Source organism: Hemitrygon akajei, chromosome 10, assembly GCF_048418815.1.
Source record: "Hemitrygon akajei chromosome 10, sHemAka1.3, whole genome shotgun sequence".
In the NCBI taxonomy this organism is placed as follows: domain Eukaryota; kingdom Metazoa; phylum Chordata; class Chondrichthyes; order Myliobatiformes; family Dasyatidae; genus Hemitrygon; species Hemitrygon akajei.
Window position 1 is genome coordinate 169232069 of NC_133133.1, and position 18926 is coordinate 169250994.

An 18926-nucleotide genomic window follows, 5' to 3' on the forward strand; every position below is an offset into this window, starting at 1 on the left:
TGATTCGGAATAAGGAAACCAAACTCAATACTGATCACAGGGATGTAAATTATGTTAATCCTCCTATAATTGAATCTCAAGTGATTCAATCTAATTTCAGAGAATGCATACATTATACAATCTGAAATTTGTACTCTTCACAGACTTCCATGAAACAAGAAACCCCAAAGAATTAATGATGGAAACATTAGAACAGGAAAGCCCCCCCCCCCGTGCACAAGCAACAACAGAAGCATTGACCCTCCTCCCCCTCCCCCTAGTTGCATCAGCAGACACCCCACCACCCACCCCCACCAAGCAAGCAATAGCAAACCCCCCCCCCCCCCAAGGAGACATTGATCTAGAGTCCATCAAAAACTATAAATCATAATCCAGCACTTTGTAATCTCAGCAACACACACAAAATGCTGGAGGAACTCAGCAGGCCAGGCAGCATCTGTGGAAAAGAATACAGTTGACATTTCGGGCCAAGACCCTTCAGCAGAATTGGAGAAAAAAGATGGGAAATCAGAGTAAGAAGGTGGAGGGAGGGGAGGAAGAAATAGAAGATAGTAGGTGGTAGTGAAACCGGGAGGAGGGGAGGAGTTGGGAAGAGCTGGGAAGTCGACTGGTGAAAGAGATAAAGGGCTGGAGAAGGGGGAATCTGATAGGAAAGGACAGAAGGCCATGGAAGGAAGGGAAGAGGTAAGAGATCCAGAGGGAGGTGATGAACAGGTAAGGAGATAAGGTGAGAGAGGGAAATGAGAATGGGAATGGTGAATGAGTGGGGAAGGATGCATTACCAGAAGTTCAAGATATCGATGTTCGTGCCATCAGGCTAGAGGTTACCCAGATGGAATATAAGGTGTTGCTCCTCCAACCTGAGTGTGGCCTCATCGCAGCACAGGTAAATTTGAGGGCAGGGTGGAAGTTGGAGGCAAAGTTGATGAAGTCGACGAGCTCTAAACAGGTGCAGGAAGCACGTTGATGTAGCATAGAAAAAGATCGGGAGTGATACCAGTGTAGGCTTGGAACATAGTTCCACGTAGGGACAAAAAGGCAGGCAAAGCCGGGACCCAAGCGAGTGGCCATAGCTACACCTTTCATTTGAAGGAAGTGGAAAAAGCCGAAGGAAAAATTATTGGGAGTGAGGATCAGTTCTGCCAGATGGAAATATACCTATACAATGAAGTGCATCATTTGCATTAAATCAAATCAGTGAGGACACACAGGTGTCACCAAAGGAGACTTAAGGTGCTTCTTCCTTCTGCTAACCTGGTTATCACCCTTGAGCAAGGTGTAGCACCCGTTTAGCCCCACCACCCCACTCAATCAGGGTCACGTGAAGTCATGGGAGCAGGTGGTGGATGGTCATATGAGCAGCTGGTGCAGATCACAAGTCCTGGTTGTGTGACCACTGACGTCAGGTAGACAACCTCTGAAGAGTATTGATAATGGTTGGGGTCACCCAACTTGTAAAGACACTGCCCAAAAGAAGGCAATGGCAAACCACTTCTGTAGAAAAATTTGCCAAGAACAATCATGGTCAAAGACCATAATCCTTCACATTTTATGAAGATGATGATGAGAGAATTAGAAAATTTCACCAATCGCACTGAAGGGCTGGCAATACAAAGACATGAATATATACAATTTGGAGTGGATAATACTCCTGTGAGATTAGCATATTTCACTGCTTCTTCCAACCACACCCACTTAATTAAATTCTTGAGCAAATGAACCACCAAGAGTTTCCAGACACCGAACATTAAGATGATAATTCATGTATCAGTGCTACCTTTGTCATCTGTTTTATGTGTAATTCCCCTGCTAAACATAAAGCCAGCAAGAAATACAAATTGCTTTTATAATGTGATAAATGTGGCATTAAATTCACAGCTGGAGATAATCCATGCCCAAGCCTGCTCTCAGCCCTGCTGCTAAACCAATCATCCATTTGATAATGCCGACTTGTTCATAGCCTGGCTGTAGCTAAGATAATCACCTTTAGAATTCCTCCTGGTTTCAGCTGAAGATTCAAGTAATGCACACCCCCCAATGTGGGAAAGCTGGAATGATCCTTATTTTACAGTTGGTGATTGTTAGGCCCATTCACTCCTGCATAGAACAAGTCAAAATACTAACCAGCTGCATCACCCTCTGGTATGGGGTGGGTGGGGGTGGGTAGTGCAGGGCACAGTCTACTGCACAGGGTCGAAGTAAGCTGCACAGAGTAGCAAACTTAGCCAGCTCCTTCATGGGCACTAGCCAGGACATCTTCAAGGAGCGATGATTCAAAAGAGGCTGTGTCCATCATTAAGGTCATGCCTTGTTTTCTTTGCTACCATCAGGAAGGACATACAGGAGCCTGAGGACACACACTCAATAAATCAGAAACAGCTTCTTCCCCTCTGCCAGCCAAGTTCTGATTGGACTTTGAACTCATGGGCACTACCTCACTACTTTTTTATTTCTATTTTTTCACTACTTCTTCAACTATGTAATATATACTTACTGCAATTCACCTTCTTTTCTCCAGTATTATGTATTGCAATGCACTACTGTCACAAAAACAACAAATTTCACAACGTATGCCAGTGATACTAAATCTGATTCTGATTCTGATTTAACTGAGATGCATCATATTGTATGGAATAAGATAGGCTGCTGCATAATTAATTGGCCATATGGATATATTAATCTCAGACAAATTGTGGTGAATGAAAATATTTTCGTAACAAAAGGGCTTTTCTCACTTAAGTCAGTTCTACTGTAATGAGAATGGATTGGACCCAAATTCTGGAGTGTCCAAGGCTAGCATCAACACATGATTTCAAACTGGATCAAAAATCTAAGCACTAAACAAAAGCTAGACAAAATCACAAGTAGGCTTAAGGTTGAGCACCAAACCTTAGTTCAGGTGCTCCTTAACTGCTCAAACTTTGACACCCAAACCATGATTGCCAATTAGCAGGACTGTCCTGAATCTTTAAAGGGGTACACCAGCTATCCATACTCGGGTGTGTTAGAGCATGAAAGCTGATGTGGACAGGTGCATTTCATAACAGGACCCCTGCTTAGCGAGATGATAATTGTAGTCATGAATGAGGGCTTGAACTAATATGCCACTTCCAGGCACCCAGCCCCTCTCCTCCAGTCCGAATCCTTCCCAGTCCACGAGATATTGTTGAACACCTCAAAGAGTATGTGAGTCCCAAATTCTTCTCGCAGTGAAAATCTGTACCCCGTCAACAAACCTGGGTGGTGGCAGGCTGATGATGGTGGGGCTGACAGGCTGGTGTTCACAGGCTTTAACTTGGGGAGCTGCAAGGTATAGGCCATCGAGTTTACTTTCCTGAGGATCCGGAAGGGTCCAATGAACTTGCACGCCAACTTCCGGACTCCACTCAGAGAGACAAATCCTGAGTTAACAGCCAGACCTGTTGCCCCTGCCTTCTCTTGTGGTTAGCCTTTACTTCAACCTTCCGGGTAGAAGCTAACAGAATCTCCCTTGTCCTAGTTCATCCCTCCTTGCAGGGTCAGACGAGATCGTCGGCCACAGGAACCTCAATCTCTGCCTCCTGCTTGGGGTGGAGAGGTGGATAATATCCAAACTGGTATTTCAAAGGAGACATACCATGTGCCGAATGTCATAAAGTGTCGTGGGCGACCTCTGCCCACATCAATGGTCATTTTACTCATTCGATCTTTCAAAGGTCAGGCATCTTAGGGTACATGCCATATCTTGGTTCACCTGCTCCATCTGAAACCCAGAGGAAAGACTTGCTGTTGCCCCAATCAGTTTGCAAAACACCCTCCACAAATGTGACGCGAAATGTGGACCTCTATCTAACACAGTGTCCTGCGGAAAACCGCTGCAGGCCAATATTGGCGGTCTCCACCGCAGATGGAAGTCCTTCCAAGGCAATGAGTTTGTAGGCCTTTGAAAAATGATCAATAATTACCATGGAAAGCAGAAGACATGTGACAAAGTCCATGGAGATGTGAGCCCATGGTCTTTCTGGACCAGGCACAGGGTGAAGGAGCCCTTGAGGTTGGGTGCCGGGGCTCCTTGTTCCAAGAGCACACCTCACATGCCTGATCTCCCTCACCATTCTAGGCCATGAATATTGTCTCCTAATGAACTTGAGGGTCCTGGTAATCCCCTGGGACAAATGAATCCCAGGGCAAGAGCCTCCTTAGTGCTTCTCTCCAGCCTGAGAGCATGAATAATCAACCCCGTGGAGGGCACATACCTGGCAGTAGATTTATTGCACAGTCGTAGGGATGGAGCGGTGGAAGAGTTGAAGCCTTTCCCTTACTGAAGACCACTTCCAAATCCCTGTAGACAAAAGGAATTTCTACTGGCTTAAGTGCTGCAATTACCCCCAAACCTTCCTCCGAGGATGATTTCTGAGTCTCCGTCAGTAGTGGGGGTGCTTCGGCAGATCCCAGATTCTCCCCCATAGGCCCACAAGAGGCTCCAGTGAAAACAGAATCCAAATCACAGTCCAGATCCTCAGCAGAAGATCTTTGGCTTAGCTGCTAGAGTTCCATAATGCCTGGCCACCTCCTATTGGCTAGTTCCTGACTTGACTGAGTTGGAACTTGCGCAGGCCTAATGGCGGGAGCTGGCTTGTCTTCCTCTGAAGGTAGGACCAGGTCTCCTAAAAGCTCCAGGTTACCCTGAGCAGAAGTCTGTCTCCTTGCTGGCTGCTGGTCTCGGGAGAGCCTGGGGTGGGAACACCAAGCCAAAAACAAGTCCTCTTAAAATGGCTAGACCAACTAGTGGTTTTCCCTCCTTCCAGTCTACGGATGGGTTATGCTGAGACAGTGAAGGGCACCCAAGGATCAGGGGTATGAGTGGAGAGTCAATAATGCAGAAACTAATGTCTTCCATATGATCACTTATTGTTTCTGCAACACCATAGTCTGTTGTTGGATTTGCCCAGACCCTAGCAGGCGGTCATCAAAGACAGTTGGAGGCAAAGACTGACTCAACTCTCACAGCAGTATGTCAAACCAATGGGTGATTCCCAGAGTCCACAAAAGCCTTCACCTGCTTTAGGTTCTTACCCCAGATAAAATCTGCCTTCAGCACAAAACCAGAATCCGTGGGGTTGGGTGTGATGGCGGCTACTGTCACAGTTCTCCCAACACTGGACTGTCTTAGCTGTCCCCTAGGTGGCTGCAGCTTTGGGCATTCGACCTGCAGGTGACCTGATCCCCACAGGTCATGGTCTGAGGTTAGGAAGTGCAACAACGATACATTGAGTCCAGGCTCGGGCCAGCCCTCCTCAACCTCATGATGTAGTCCCACCTATGTTCTGCAGTTGATTATCAAGACGGATGGACTGGTCGATTAAAGCCTCTAAGATCTCTTCTGGTTCTCTCAAGGTGAGGGCATCCTTCAGTTCAGTCCATGGTAGTATAGCCTCCCTGTGGCCATGGTCTCTAATCAACCTCCTGGACCAAGGTCCGAAATTCAATTGTGCAGTCGCTCGATGACCACTCCCCCATCGAAACTTCATCAAGAAGCTTGAAGCTTGGCTGACTCTGGCAGTGTGATAAAACTGCTCCTTCATTGCAGCCCTGAATTCCTCCTAGTCCGAGCAAATCTCTGACCTGAGTTCCCAATGCATGTTGGCCCAGGCTAGGGCTCTTCCAGTCAGGAGAGAGATAATGAAGGGCACCTCTCCCCACTCTAAAAGGAACCGAGACAACTGGAGCTCAAACACTAACGAGCACTGGATGAGGAAGCCGTGGCAAGACTCCAGATCCCCGTTGAATCTCTCCAGGGTTGGAAGACGTACTGACTCCAGTGCAAGACCGTCTGGCTCTCCCAAGCAACCCTGACCTCCTCCTTGCCAAAGTCAACCAATGGCTACCTGGAGATTGTGTATCTCCAGGCTCTGTCAGGAAATCTCTTCACTGTGGCTGGTCACTGCAGACGAAAGGCTCTGATACCATACTGGCTCAATCATCCTGTGACGAGAATCCTTGCAAAGAATGGATTGGACCCAAATGCCAGACTATCCAAGGCTAGGATTTCAAACTGGATCAAGAATCTGAACACAAAACAAGCACTAGACAAAATCACAAGTAGGTTTATGATTGAGCACCAAACCTCAGTTCAAGTGCTCTTTAAATGCTCAATTCTTAGTGCCCAAACCATGGTTCCAATTAGCAGAACTGTCCTAAATCTTTAAAGGGGCTGTGCCAGTATCCATACTCCGGGAAGTTAGAGTGTCTAAACCTCAGAAGGTGGCGTGGATGGGTGCCTGTCATAACAATTACAGAAAGCAGGGCAGCAATGGATGTTGACCTGCTGTTTGAAGTCCTCGGCCACTTATAATTTGGTGCAATATCCATTATCCAGAACAATCAACCAGTGGCCACTTTATTAGGTACTTCTTGTACCTAGTATTAGATATTTCCTGTACCTAATAAAGTGGCCACTGAGAGTAGGTCCATGATCTTCTGTTGCTGTAGCCCAAGCACTTTAAAGTTCAACGTGTTGTGCATTCAAAGATGTTCCTCTACATGTCACTGTTGTTACTATCACCTTCCTGTAAGCTTGAACTAGTCTGGCCATTCTCCTCTGACCTCTCTCATTAACAAGGCACTTCACCCACGGAACTACCTCTCACTGGATGGCATTGTTTTTCCACACCATTCTCTGCAAACTCTGGAGACTGCTGTGCATGAAAATCCCAGGAGATCAGCAGTTTCTGAGATACTCAAACCACCCTGTCTGTCTCCAACATTCATTCCACGGTCAAAGTCACTTAGTCAAGTCAACATTTATTGTCATTTCGACCATAACTGCTGGTACAGTGCATAATAAAAATGAGACAATGTTTTTCAGGACCATGGCGTTACATGACACAGTACAAAAAACTAGACTGAAATACATAATAAAAAAAACCAGAGAAAGCTACACTAGACTACAGACCTACACTGGACTGCATAGAGTGCACAAAAACAGTGCAAGCATTACAATAAATAATAAACAGGACAGTAGGGCAAGGTGTCAGTCCAGGTTTCGGGTATTGAGGAGTCTGATAGCTTGGGGGAAGAAACTGTTACATAGTCTGGTCGTGAGAGCCGGAATGTTTTGGTGCCTTTTCCCAGACGGCAGGATGGAGAAGAGAGGGGTGCATGGGGTCCTTCATAATGCTGTTTGCTTTGTGGATGCAGCGTGTAGTGTAAATGTCCGTGATGGTGGGAAGAGAGACCCCGATGATCTTCTCAGCTGACCTCACTATCCGCTGCAGGGTCTTGTGATCCAAGATGGTGCAAATTCCGAACCAGGCAGTGATGCAGCTGCTCAGGATGCTCTCAATACAACCCCTGTACAATGTGGTGAGGATGCGGGGTGGGATATGGACTTTTCTCAGTCTTCACAAAAAGTAGAGACGCTGCTGGGCTTTCTTTGCTATAGAGCTGGTGTTGAGGGACCAGGTGAGATTCTCCGTAGGTGAACACCAAGAAATTTGGTGCTGTTTACGATCTCTACCGAGGAGCCGTTGATGTTCAGTGGGGAGTGGTCACTCCGTGCCCTCCTGAAGTCAACAACCATCTCTTTTGTTTTGTTCACATTCAGAGACAGGTTGTTGACTCTGCACCAGTCCGTTAGCCACTGCACCTCCTCTCTGTAAGCTGACTCGTCGTTCTTGCTGATGAGACCCACCACGGTCGTGTCATCAGCGAACTTGATGATGTGGTTCGAGCTGTGTGTTGCAGCACAGTCGTGGGTCAGCAGAGTGAACAGCAGTGGACTGAGCACGCAACCCTGGGGAGCCACTGTGCTCAGTGTGATGGTGCTGGAGATGCTGCTCCCGATCCGGACTGACTGACATCTTTTCCCCATTCTGATGTTTGGTCTGAACCTCAACCACATCAGCATGCTTTGATGAATTGAGTTCTGCCACATGACTGGCAGATTAGATATTTGCATTACCGAGCAGATGTGCCTAATGAAGTGGCCACTGACTACATCTCCAATCTCAATGAGAAACCAAATCTTCAGCACTGAGGTCTTGGATTGGAACAAGCAATACGCCTTTACAAGTATTCATGACATTCCAGTTGCTGGAAATTTCCTTGAGGCTTCAGAAAACTGCTTCAGGGATCAGCCTGTTGGACATCCCCAACTGGAGCAGAATATCAGTCAATTGCCAGCAGCCAAAGTACAGTTCCTTAGGAAGTGCATTAGCAAATTACAATATTTGCGCAGCACATTAAACCAACCACTGATGCAGTAGGTTAGCCATTCTGCTCAAGCAAAGCAGGGCATCCTCTTGGTTTGCTTTCTGCTCTAACACACAGTTGAAAGACATTTACCACCCTAGGACTTCAGTCAGGAGGAGGTACAGGGGCTTGAAAACACACACTCAACCTTTTAAAAACAGCTTTTTCCCCTCCGCCATCAGATTTCTGATTGACAACGAACCCACGAAAGCTACCATCAGTATTTTTGTTCTCCTTTTGCACTAATTAAATAATTAATGCAAAGTAAGAGCAAATATTATATATATTCACGTGAAGCCATGGAGCCGGTGCTGGATGGTCATATGAGCAGTTGGTGCATATCACAAGTCCTGGTTATGTGACCACTGACACCAGGCAGACAATCTCTGAAGAGCATTGATAATTGCTGGGGTCACCCGTCTTGTAAAGACACTGCCCAGAAGAAGGCAATTGCAAACCACTTCGGTAGAAAAATTTGCCAAGAATAATCATGGTCATGGAAAGACCATGATCACCCACATCATATGACACAGCATATAACAAATGAAAAATAAAAAAAATATTCATATACTGTACATGACCAATGCTGGGACACAAGCCAAGGCCTGATCAACCCTGGCTGGGTTGCTTGGGTGAGACTGTCTGATGTTGAAAGTCCTGATGACCCCAGGTTACATCTCTGGCGATGTGTCCCAGCACATCCTAGGATATATCTCAGCAGCATTATATATACACTACATATATTTCTTATTTTAATTTATACTACTTATGTCTTGCACTGTATAGCTGCCACAAAACAACACATTTCATTACATATATCAGTGATATTAAACCTAATCCTGATATGAGAGGAAAAAAATCAGCAGAATCGCAAGGAAATAAAAAATGGTGCGAGGGGATTGATGGGTTCAATATGTTGGGAGCCAATCGCTTAAGTGACCTCCTGACTTCTAACATGTAAATATCCACAGATCAAATGTTTGTTTGAAGTGGTAACATGCATCACATCTACTGGTAGGTACACGATATTCAGACCACCATTGCCATTACTCGCATACACATTTATACAAACCATGGAAATAAGGACATTAATTAAACACAAATCATTCCAAAGGCAAAGGCATACTACCAATGTCTACTTTCGCATACAGTACTGCACAAAAGTCTTAGGCACATATATATAGTTAGGGAGCCTAAAATTTTTGCACAGTACTGTAGTAAATTTGTGTATTGCACTGTACTGCTGCCGCAGAGAGAAAAAAAATTCATGACATATGTGAGCGATGATAAATCTGATTCTGATATGGGTTTCTATTGTGGACTGAGAGTGGGAAGGGGCCATGGACAGGGGAATCATGGTTGAGAAAAGGGGAAAGGAGAAGGGAAGGGAGAAGGGAAGGAGCAAGAAGCACCGGAGAGACATTCTATAATGATCAATAAACCAATTGTTTGCAATGAAATGGCCGTGCCTAGTGTCTTAGTGCTGGCTGTGTTTGCATCTATGCCAATACCCCCACCCCAGCCCTTACACTCCTTTTATGTCACCTGACCCTCACCCCTCCCGCAGCACTCCGTTCTCACTATTCCCAACATCCTTTGCCAGATTTACAAGCTCGCTCTCTGCTCTAGGTTGACAAATACAGTACTGTGCAAAAGCCTTAGGCACCCTAGCTACATATATGTGTTTTTGACTTTTGCACAGTACTGTACCTTCTCAAATATTTGCCTCTTTTTGAGCAATAAAACTTCTTTCAACTTGTTTATTGATTGTTATTCCAATTCTTTCTTTTTTCTAAATTTCACATTATACTTCCAGCAGTTTAAATTTAGAACCAACACATCAATCACTGCTCTAATTGAACCTATTCATTTTAACATAAAATCAAAATGTATGCAACCCACATGTTCTACACCCCGGAGTTTCCTTACCAGATGACTCAACAATTGCACATGAAGCAAAATTGTTCCACCTTCTTAATTTTAAAAGTTATCTTCCGAAATCAGAGCTTTTATCACAGCTTTGCAATTCAAGAAGGTCTCCCACTCACTCCTCCTTCTGGTATAGACCATGACTCAAATGCAAAGTGGTAAATATCAGTGCTTCCTTAAGGCTTTACACTGAGGTTACTGTCCCTTCAGCTTGTAGTCAAATTCAATTAGATTTCCAGTGATGCTTCCTTTGGCATTACAGGTAGTACAAGTTTTAGCTGTTGCTATTTGAAGAGTGCTTAAGGCAGCTTCTATAAAGTCAATCACTGATCCTCAGTTATGCCTCCCTTTTCAGCTCAACCCATGTCCTACAATCAAAGTTGCACGTCTACAGGAACACAAACTGGCAGTACGGAAACATGATCCACTGTCGCTGATCTCGGTACACAAAAAACGAGAAGGACACCACTTTAGATGGGACACCGTGGAGGTTCTGGCACAGGCAAACACGAAGCAAGCGTGAAAACTTCTAGAAGCATCGCTCTCTTCTGATAACTCCACAAATGAATATATCGAAATGGACATCATCTATGAACCTCTAAGAGCCAAGGAAATGTGAGCCAATAGAATTCAAAAGTCTCAGAGAGAAACACCAATGAATGCTCACTGAGGAAGTCCCCTTGACTGGTGATGAAACCTCTGCAAGCTAATTGCCAAGCTTGCCGAACGCTGCAACATTAAACATTACAGACCTTTTGATGAATACAGTTAGGCCTGAGGATCACAGCAATCTGTTAATTGTAAAGTTGCAAACTAAGGTTAGGATTTTAGGTACAACAGTATGGGTGTATTAGAGGTCAGGCCAGGTCTAAGTCTGTGCTCTGCATTCGAAGCCCTGCAACGTGGAAGTGGGACAACCGTGGCCAGATGTTGAACTGGCAGGGAGTGGATCAGGGTCCCCTTGACACCCCCAAGTCTGTGATTTGTCTGCAGATTCCAGAGTTGGAATTTGTGCAGGCAGCTGAAGTGAATTCCAATAACCCCCTCGGTTTACAAATCGATGAGACCAGAGTTCGAGGACTAGTGTTTGGATTCTCACCACTGGTAATTTGAGGCCTGGTGTTCAGCAATAGACTTGTTCTGGGACTGAGGCCCAAGGATGAACTAGAAGTTCAGAAGTCGAGGCCCATTTTACCAGAGGTGAGGCTGCGAATATCTGTGAATCTGCTGGAGCAATCAAAGCACAGGGTCTGCAGGCCGGAGTGTGGGTCCGCTGGAGGCCTGACCTGGGGTTAAAGGACTGTGTATCTGCATGGGTGGGAGGGAGAATAGAGCTCATTTTAATTGTTTGTTGCTTGTTGTGCTCTGTGTTGGTCTGTCAAGCATTGTGGGCATGCTATGTTTGTGCTGGTATGAATGGCAGCACTTGCAGCCTCAGGTGTGTTGGTCAGTAAAACACATATCACTGTACTGTACTTTTTGATGTATCTGTAACTAATAAACTTCAATCTTGAATCGTCTTGATTTTAGCCACTTCGGTTGAATTTGAGGTAGACCTTTCCAGCCTCCTGCTATAGATTTCTCAGGACAAGAACCTGGTCCTGGTTTTGCTCCCTTAAGCAGGCTACCTTCAAATCTTAGAAAAAAAACATTTGAAACCCCCACTGAGGATTTGGAGGAGCTAACCAACTTTTCTCTTTGTTATCTTACTGAGTACTTCTCAGTCATAATTTATCACTGTATATAAATATTAATTCCTTCCACATTAGGTATCACCTGTTTGTACATGTTCTACTAGATGGGGGTTTCACTCCAAAATCTGCTCCCCCATTCATGTCAATCCAGGAAGTAGAAACCTTTTCCCTCTCAACCTTGAGTATCAGGGTAAAATTACACATGGACTTGGCTGGGCAGTCAGGTCTTGGCAGTGCAACAGTTGAAGGCCTGAAAGAGTCACTTGGCTCTAAAAAAATTATTCTTGAAAATCAGAATTACATACTGGTTTTCAGAATCAGAATCAGTTTTAATATCACCAGAATATGTTGTGAAATTTTGCAATACATAATAAAAACTGTGAATTACGTAAATATATTAAATATATTGATTTTATATATATAATATGTATATGTTAAATTAAATAAGTAGTGCAAAAAAAGTGGTGAGGTTGTGTTCATGAGTTCAATGTCCATTCAGAAATTGGGTGACTGAGGGGCAGAAGCTATTGCTGATCACTGAGTGTGTGCCTTCTGGCTCCTGTAATTCCTTCTTGATGGTAACAAAGAGAAGAGGGCATGTCCTGGGTGATGGCAGTCCTTCATGACTCAAACTATGGGCAGAGGGTAAGTGTGGGACGGGATACCTGTATCCAATGGATAACTTTATTATGAAAAATGGAAGAGTGCAATCATTACTGTTTACAAAGAACCATTATAAAGACACCCAACAGGAATGTGTGTTTTGTATGAAGTGGATATTAATTTGTCCAGAGCCAAATGAAACCAACTTTAAATTTTCAGAATGACTTTTTTTGCAAGTATCAATCTTTTTGCGAACAGGTTGTAATTGCAGGCTAAGGGAACCAGACCAGTTAAAGACAAAGCCATTAATAGTAGCAAAAACAAGAGAAATCTGCAGGAGCTGGAAATCACAGAAAGACACACAAAATGCCAGAGGAACTCGGCAGGTCAGGCAACATGTATGGAAAAGAGTAAACTGTCAAGGTTTCAGGCCGAGACCCTTCATCGGGACTGGAAAAAGATGAGAAGTCAGAGTAAGAAGGTTGGGGGGAGGTTAGGAAGAAGTACAAGGTGGTAGATGATGGGTGAAACTGGGAGAGAAGTAAGGGTGAAGTAAAGACCCTTCTTTACTTCAGAAGGGTCAATTGTTCAAAGAGATAAAGGTCTCCAGAAGGGGGAATCTCACAGGAGAGGGTAGAAGATCATGGAAGAAAGGGAAGGGGGAGGAGCACCAGAGGGAGGTGATAGGCAAGTAAAGAGATAAAGTAAGAGAGGGAAATGAGTTCCTCCAGTATTTTGCGTGTATTACTGCAATTTATTATTTCTTATCGATCAGATGCATATTAAAGAAATGTGGTAATTCATTGCAATGTAAGTGCTTTTTGGTTGTATTGTGGTATTTCTAGATTTCTGTTTAAGGCACATTTCCTGAAACTAATTCTATTCCTTGTCTGTTAGAGTTAGTAATTGGAAAAATGTTTAAAGGGGTAATATTTTGCACTCAGTTCCTAGATTCAAGATTTCTGATAAATACAGAATCAAGACAAGTTTGTACAGATGCTTCAAATGAAGGTAAAGAGTCGTGATGCACTGTAGGAGAAATTTAGACTTTGATTTCTTGCTTTAAAAAAAGTCAGTTTGATTGATGTCACACACATTGATTTCAAAAGATTAAACGCCTATTACTCTGTAACATCTTGGTTGTGTCACCATTCTGCAGTCACTCAAGTCACTCTACTCTCTCTACAACCATGACTGTGGGGCGCAAATGCCATCTATACATTGGCTGATGATACAACCATTGCGCTAGTGGAATCTCAGATAGAGGTGAGAGGGCATACAGGAGTGAGATATGCCAACTCGTGGAGTGGTGTTGCAGCAACAACCTTCCACTCAAGGTCAGTAAGACCAAAGAGCTGCTTGTGGACTTATACGATGAAGGAACACATACCAGTCCTCGTAGAGGAATTAGAATGGAGAGAGTGAGCAGTTTCAAGTTCCTGGGTGTCAAGATCTTTGACGATCTAGCCTGTCCCCAATATACTAATTCAACTTTGAAGAAGGCAAGTGTCGTGGAAACACTAATTAAGAACATCAGAGTGACTTCAAGTTTCATTTTAAGAGTTTATTAACATGATATCATGGAGAGTCTGCAGCAGAACTGCATCGCCACCAGAACTCTGATTTTTAGGTTATACAAAGCTCATATTTCTACAGCAAGACAAACAACTTCACATTACCTTAGTCTGGCACAGCATGGTCAGCACATGATCAATCGTTTAAAAGATATGTCAATTATCTCTCAGCGCGAGTCTAACAGTCCTCTTTGTTGTGCGACCACTGACGTCAGGTAGACAGCTCAGGTGCCAGAGATTTTTGTACAGTACCATTGTAACTTTAAGGATTGCACTGTACCGCTGCTGCAAAAAACAACAGATCTCATGAGATCTATGAGTGATGATAAATCTGATTCTGATCTGGGTCTCTGTTGTGGACTGAGAGTGGGAATTTATTATTTATTTCATGTTACTGCACGGAGTAGGCCCTTCTGGCATTTTGAGCCACGCTACCTCAGCAACCCTCAACAACACCCTGGGAATGCCTACGCATTCTACAGGGAGGATGTACAGAGACTCCTTACAGAGGATGACAGGATTGAACTCTGAACTCCAACACCCTGAACTGTAGTAGTGTAGTGCTAACCAGTACATTACTGTGGCATTTTCTGCAGATACTGGGAATCCAGAGTTACTTACTTACCTGGGCCCTTAGCTCCCAGTGGAACACAGGACATTGATGACCTCCCAGCTCCATCGTCCAACGTTGGAGTTCATCAATGCTTCTGGAATCTATTGTATCCACTGTGCGGGGGACTGGCTTCTACATCTTCACTAGAGCCCTGTTGGCCTGCCTTACTCATTTCCACATCTCACGGTGACGATGCAGGGTTGGACTTTGAGAGGCGGAAATCCAGAGCATCTGATGTAAAATGCTGGAGAAACTCAGCAGATTAGACCACATCTATAACAAAGAATACAGAGTCAACATTTTGGACCAAGACCCTTCACCAGGACTGGAAAAGAAGGGGGAAGAAGCCAGAATAAGAATGTGGGGGGAGGGTAAGTGGTACACACTGGTAGGTGGTATGTGAAGCTATATGAGGGGAAAGGTAAGTGGGTGGGGGAGTGAGATTGAAGACTTCAAATTTTTTTGTTAAATCCTGGTGAACTGTTTTCTAATATCTCTATCCATCATAAACATAAAAAAAGACGTGTCATTGACTTTTGACTTGTCCGAAAGATATCAGGATGAACCAGAACAAAACCTCAGAATTTGCTTCTTGAGGATTAGTCACCTTTTATTGACTGGCCCAAGCACAGTGACCAGAGCCTGGTGTTGCTTGGGCCCTTATTGCAAGGAAAAGTAGGTGTGGCAGTGGGAACTGCATACACGTGAGTGAGGATACCCAGCAGCACACCAGATCCAACACAGACCAGCCTTAGAGGGTACAGGGCGTTTCAAAGCTTCACTAGTTGGTGTGGACAGTTTAATGTGACTGGTGCATCTGTTTCCATGGAAACAGTTCTGCAGTGATGATTTCCTTTGCCTCCCAGCAAGCACAGTGGGTGGAAATGACAGAATAGTCTGAAAGACATTAGAATATTGTTTTCCTCCCATCCCTGGAGACAATCACCATTCACACAGAATTCTTATGCACAGTACATATATTTATTATATTGTTTTGTATATTAAAGTTAATTATTATCTTGAAGGAAAACAAATATTTTAATAAGTTAATTAAACCAACAAGCACCATATAATTTTCAAAACAATTTTAACACAATAAATATAATCAAATATCTGTCTTAAGAAGACTTTAATACCTGCAGTTCAAAATAACAAACACATAAATAACCTTCAAATCGAGAACACATTTAAGGAGTTGACTTCTTGTTTTAGGAAGGATAGAAGATTCCCAGATGTTGCAGGAAAGATGTATTAGAAAGACTCCAGGGCTGAGGAACTTTGCTTTCAAAATTAAACTGGTGAAGCTGAGGTTGTTCTCCTTGGAGCAATGGAAGTTGAGGGAAGATTTGATTCAGGTGTGATCATGGTTGACTTGGACAGCATGAATTGGGAGAACCTGTTCCCAAGGGTACGATGTATGCTTAAAGGACCAGAGGCACTAATTTAATGTTTGGGGCAAAGAAAACAGGAGGAAAAGCTTTTTTTGTTGCAAGGATGTGCTTATAATTTCAAGGATGATGGCAGAAGAGTTAAGCAGGGTTTATAGGGCCATGAGCTCGGAACAAGGGAACTGGACATGGATTGCTCAAGGGATGCCACGGTAATGTGGTGATTAGCACAAAACTTTATGATACAGGCAACCCAGGTTCAATTCCCTCTGGTGTCTCTAAGGAGTTTGTACCTTCTCCCCGTGACTGTGTGGGTTTCCTCAGGGGGGCTCCGGCTTCCTACCACAGTCCAAAGACATACCTGTTGGAAGATTAATTGCTCATTGTAATTGTTCTGTGATTAGGCCGGGATTAAATCGGGGGAGTTGCTGGGTGTGACTCAAAGGGCCAAAAGCGCCTATCTGCACCGTGTCTCTATAAATAAATAAATTTCTCCTTTGGCTTCTCCCACTTCCTTCAAACCAAACATGTAGACATGGGTCCCAGCTATGCCTGCATTTCCGTCGGCTACATGGAACAGCCAATGTTCCAAGCCTACCCCGGCATTGTTCCCCGACTCTTCCTGTACTGTATTGGTGCTGCTTCCTGCACCCATTCATCGACTCTGCCTCCAACTTCCACCTTGCTCTCAAATTTACTTGGTCATTCATTTCCATAGACGGTGTCTGATCTGCTGAGTTCATCCAGCATTTTGTGTGTGTTGCTTCGGATTTCTAGCAACCTGTGTTTTCAAAATAAAATAGGAGCTGGGATGGATTCAGTGAACCAAATGGCCGCCTTCTATGAGGCAACAATTCTACACTGTGATCTATAAATCTAGACCCAAAATGTCGGCAATAATCAGCATGTCTTCCATACAATACCAGAATGTATATATTCACGATATACATACTATTGTGAAATGAGCACTTTTGGAACAAAACAATTCATTATATGTCACAAAAAAGACAGATGTTTTCATTCTCTAATATTCAAAACCTTTTTTTAAATTGAGTTATTTTCTTATATCATTGCTTTAAAGTAATTTGTCTTTGTTCCATTAGTAATTTTATGAGACTTTAGGTTTAGCAAACTGGGAGCTATAACAGGTTCAGACCTCCTTTGATATGTAAATTAGGCTCTGATTGTTTTGGAAAGGCACCAGCCAGGAATTAGTTGGCATCATTGGGAACAGGCATTCAATCTGCCGGGATTATTCAGTTCCCACGGCTGTAAATGAAAAGTAATTGTGTTTTGGTCTTTAAAGTACTTCACCATAGAATACACGAAAGTTCAATTGCTTCTGTTTCCCCATAGCCTATGCCAATGCACCCCACTCTTTCTTATGGATGGTGTAGCCTGCAAGACACCGAGCATTACATAAACCGACTGCTGATGAGTCAGAGGACCTGTACTCTCTCCGTCTGGGCACACAGCAGTCATGAAACACTGAGCCTGGGCTTACATATAGCCCTAAACTAAAATCTACCCTCCACCCAGCCGACCAAAATAAAATATATTGAAGCTCAAATGACTACAGAGTACCTTCCCAGAGAGAGAATAATTCAAACTCAGCTAAGGAGCAGAGTGCAATTCAAATAGAAAATACTTGCAGAATTGTTGTCAGCATATTAATTAGCATTATTCATCATTTCTCATTTACTGTTCCTGTCCAAGAGGAAATCCACCCCCACAATCTATTTATCACCTCTCCTCAGTAAAACAGCCGCACTAAGAGCAAAAAAAATCATGAAAATTTTAAACCAAAGATGTAAAAATATATTAAATAGTTAGAAAGATTAATGACATTAAAAATATTTATGAAATTCCAAAGTTTTATTCAAAATAGTTCTTTTTTAAATATTTATATATATACCGCATACTGGGGTAGCATGGTAGCATAGCGGTTAGCAGAATGCTTTACAGCACCGCTGCCTGTGAGGAGTTTGTATGTTCTCCATGTGACCACATGGGATTCCCCTGGGTGCTCTGGTTTCCCCCCACAGTCCAAAGATGTACCGGTTGGTAGGTTAATGTGTCATTGTAAATTATCCCGTGATTAGGCTGGGATTAAATCAAGAGATATATTATTACACACACATATTTATTTGACTGTTAATTGAGATACTGCATGGAATCGGCTCTTTTGGACTTCCGAGCCACCTCGTAATCCCCAATACATATATCCTGTCCAGCTTTTAATCAATTTGCTTTCTCAAATTTTTAGTCACTTCTTTCACGTTTATGGGTAAATATAAATTGTGTAACTGACTCTCTCTCTCTCTCTCTCAGTATGTGTGTGTGTATGTATATATATATATATATATATATATATAGTGAGAGAGAGAGAGAGAGAGAGAGAGAGAGATTCAAATTTTAACTGTGAACTTCCCACTATTCGGGACATTTACAGGGAGATGTCAAAAAGACCCAAAGGATCATTGGGGACCTGAGTCACCCCAACCACAATCTATTCCAGCTGTTGCCATCTAGGAAATGGTACCGCAGCATTAAAGCCAGGACCAACAGGGTCCAGGACAGCTTCTTCCACCAGGCCAACAGACTGATTAATTCACACTGTTGCAGTTGTGTTTCTATGCTATATTGACTGTCCTGTTGTATATACTATTTATTATAAATTGCATACTGTATTGCACATTTAGATGGAGACGTAAAGATTTTTACTCCTCGTGTATGTGAGGGATGTAAGAAATAAAGTCAATTCAAAGCTGGCACAAGGTAAAACATTAAAATTTAGATGAGAATATTGAAGCAGTTCTGCAACTTAGAAATTCAGGATGAAATATTAATAGCAACTAAAAAAAAATCATTTGCAGAAACAGTCCGGTTCAAA